Below are 3,872 nucleotides of genomic sequence, written 5' to 3'. Positions count from 1 at the left end.
TTGTTTTTTGTATATGATTTTTTAAATGCTATTCCTTTCTTAATAATCAATAACAAAGACTCAAACTTTTTTATTTTGAAGAAGGAAACATGACTCTATAATGTGACATCTCAATTTTTTATTACAATTCTATTTGTTTTCACAAGATTTAGAAGTAAAATAAGTGGTATAGTTTTTTACAAAAAAAAACTTTTTTTTAGAGATGTCCAAGACAATAAAATGAACATCATGAATTTACAAAAAAACGCTGAATGTCACGTTAAAGTACTAACATATATCTTTAAGTGTTTCAAATTTTATGCAAATATCTTAAATGGTTGCAAAGTAATAGCAATTTTAGTTTTGGTATTTTTGGAAAAATAAGAATCTAAGAAAAATTGATTTAAAACTAAAATTTATTTGTCAAACTATGTAAAATCACTATATTTGAATAAATAACACTGCACACTTTGATAACTAAATATAGTCTTATAATGTAAAAAATTTGACATCATTTCATCAATAAGTTTTTAAGTTATAGTACTTTTAAGATGATCATATAAGTCGATAGCAATATGAGAAAAATAGCTGAAAATTCAAAATGTAAACAATGAATTTAAAACTTTCTAGAATATTAACAAATTCCTTTTGCTTCTATCAACTGAAATTCTATGTGTGCTTTAGCATCTTTTCTCAACAACAGTAATCTTTTTACAACTTTTTAAAATTGCATTTCTTAAGATTTTCTGAAAGCTTGATAATCTAAGTGGATGGTTTTTCTTGCTGGCCTAATAATTGAAAAAAAGTTTTAATTACACTGACAAAAGAAAAATTTACATTAAGTTGTCCCACAGCAGCTAAAATAGAACAGTTTTCTTTTCTGGATTAGTAAATCAAGATTTGGTCCAAAAGTTTCTAGTTCATGAGTGAATCGACGTAATCGTATTTTGAGTTTCCCCAAGTTTACGTTGTTGTATAATTTGCTTGTTCTGATAGCCTTTGGTAAATTGAGTAGCACTGTTCTTAAGTTACTTTTATATCTCCAAAAGGTTAAATCCCACACACTCTGTTAAAAGATTTGGATAACAGTGTGGTGTATCGCAGTTAGACTCATTGATGAATATCTTCCAGAATATTTCAACGGAATGCGTCGCCACCATTGCTTGAATCCTAAAAAATAGAGAACAAAAATGTATAAGAAAAATAATTAAGTAAACATCAAGTGGCAACAACATAATTATTCTAAATAAATAAGGTTTTAAAACAAGAAACAAAAAAACTAACCTTTATAGAATCGATCTAGTTGATATCACAATTAACTTGGTGAGATTCAAACCAATCTTTGTATTATGTTGGAGGCAGGGATTTTATTCTGCTACCAGTAGTACTTCAAACCTGACAAAAGATTGATATTAGGTGATAATCAATTGTATAGAATATATAGGCACAGGTAACAAATATTGTCATTAATTAGTAACTTCTGATGTCTAGATCTAGGTTCCATGTTAATAAATTAAAGCAAAATGTCATGTCTACTTACAGTTGGATTATCATTAATATTAATATAGATTTGAATCTTACAATAGTATAAAGTCCATGTCAAAACTAGGTTGCACACTCAGACACTATCTCTTCAATACATACATCTACATCTAACATTGAAAGCTGTTTAAAATTGAAGTGTCTGAGTAGGACTAGGAGGAGTCTATTACTATTTACATTGACATGATTTGAATCATATCTTCTAGACGTCTAGATCTACTAATCTAGAATTAGATCTAGTCTTTATATGAGCTTCAATACGCTGTTTCTTTCTTTTATCTTCATCTTGGTACAGAATAATATTAGTCTATGCATCTAGTAGATCTAGTCCTAGATAATCATAATGATCTAGATCTAGACTATATTTAGTAGTGGATCTAGAACTGGCTGGATTCAATATGACCACTAGTTAGTGTAGATCTAGAGTAATCTAGACCAGACTCGTAGATCTAGAATCACGAAATCCTATTTATTATACTCACATGATGAATATTTCCGAATAGCAAGAATAAAACATACAAAAACGTTTATTTTATGATACTGAAACTGTTTTGTTTGCAACGAGAAAACGGCAGCATGTTTGTTTTTCTATTTTCGATAAGCTGACGTATACACAGTCACTAGGGGTATCCGGTAAGCAACCAATCAGCGTTCAGTATTTATGAGTGGGCTATAATTATACGAAAACCTTACCAAATAGAGTACGCAAGTTTCTAAATTTAGCTAAAAACTTCTTATAATACATTAGGAAGTGTTGCCAAATTTTAAAAGTGCTTTTGAAGCCGAACAATTTGATACCAAATATGACCAGTGTATTTGCTATGCAAAAGAGTTATTATAGGCGTAACTATGGGGGATTTTTACGTTTTTCAATCAAATCTTGATTAATAAGCACCCTAAAAATGAAAACAAAGTATAATTTAAAGCAATATTTCAGAAAATTGAACATTCTATTCTAGTAAATAAATGGATAAGCTATCTAAATACATTTAAATCTAAAAATCCATTTTTGGGTCCAAAATGACTATTTTCAAAGGTAATCCTCCCCTGAAGAACAGGGACAAAACCAAGAATTCTTCTCGAATACAATGGCCATCAACAAATCCAACGCTTATATACACCTATTTAGTGGCAGAGATATCTGCATTTTCAATACCGAAATATCATGAAAACGCAGTTAATTCATGCTGCTGCCAGTGCTCCTTCAATAAAAATCAACTTTTTTACTCAGATGGCATGTAAAGAGGAACTTTTTTTTTACGTTACTATTGAATTTAGAAGTAGCTTGTATTTATTTGCTAAATAACTAGCTGACTTAACTATGTTCCATGACAGCACTAGCATACCACATTATTAATAAGTTACAATTGTATATTTAATATCGCAAAATAAAGTCATTATCTGACAGGTAATCATATGCACATATCGGTAAACGTGTAAATCCCTAAAACGCCAACTCGGCAAGTGATGCCAGCTAAACAGGAAGTAACAAGTGACAAGTGTTTGATTTAGGGCAGGCCATTGCCTAGTTGGGACTTACTTTGCTAGAATCAAGAAAATATTTGGCTCATAATGTCAACACTGCCAACTGGATACGGTAACGACGGATAGATTACGTTCTATAGAAATGCACATTAGTAGATTGAGAAGGCATAAGAACACGTCTGTTATGGGAAAGTGCATCACGGGAGCTCTCTTAGAACGGCGACAGGAAGACTAAAAAACACAGCCGCACTCCTCGACAACAGTCACGTTCTCAACACGTTGCCCTTAAACGGGAAAAGAAAGACTGTGGCAATACAACTAATCAGATCTCACTGTGTCTATTAAGGGAAGACATATTCTTACATGTAATTTGAATAAATGAAGCAACTCCACTTGAGAAAAAATAGCCTTGAACTTTGACCAGGTCACGTAGTCGTCTGGACTGTGTAAGACAAAGAGCATATTTAGGGTGTATTCGATACCGGCAACATCTTTGATGTTTTCCACACAGTCATTATTACTCAGATGTTTACCTTCAGTACAGTACATTTGTAAACAGCGGCCCTAGGGAAAAAGCAGTAAAAAAATATTGTGTGTATATGTACATTCTGAAATCAAAACACTTACTTGTTAAACGAACATGATATATAAATATATACTAGTCGACCGCGGCGTAGCATACGCCGCTATATTGCAGGGCCAGCCTAGGCCACTGCAACCTATGCGATCGCAGTGGGCCCCGCATTTTCATAAGACCCACGCTAATTATAGGTGTATAAATTATTAAATTAAACCATTTTATAACTTCTAACAGATTTCCCTCGGCCTTCTGTCGATTTACCAGGAGCGCCTGGAAATTTCCTTAA

The 3,872-nt window shown here is 32.1% G+C and overlaps 1 long non-coding RNA gene across 1 annotated transcript; it reads right to left on the bottom strand.

Moving 5' to 3' along the window:
* Positions 1-377: 377 nt before the first annotated feature.
* Positions 378-2,234, bottom strand: LOC129924487 (uncharacterized). The gene is made up of 3 exons (XR_008776423.1): positions 2,004-2,234; positions 1,264-1,374; positions 378-1,149 (listed from the first exon to the last, which is right to left on the bottom strand). It is a non-coding gene; the product is annotated as an uncharacterized LOC129924487 (long non-coding RNA).
* Between the last annotated feature and the right edge of the window lie 1,638 nt (positions 2,235-3,872).

This window comes from Biomphalaria glabrata, chromosome 2 (assembly GCF_947242115.1).
Source record: "Biomphalaria glabrata chromosome 2, xgBioGlab47.1, whole genome shotgun sequence".
Classification (NCBI taxonomy): Eukaryota; Metazoa; Mollusca; class Gastropoda; family Planorbidae; genus Biomphalaria; species Biomphalaria glabrata.
Note: the sequence above shows the minus strand (reverse complement) of the source record. Positions and strands in the feature narration are given on the sequence as shown.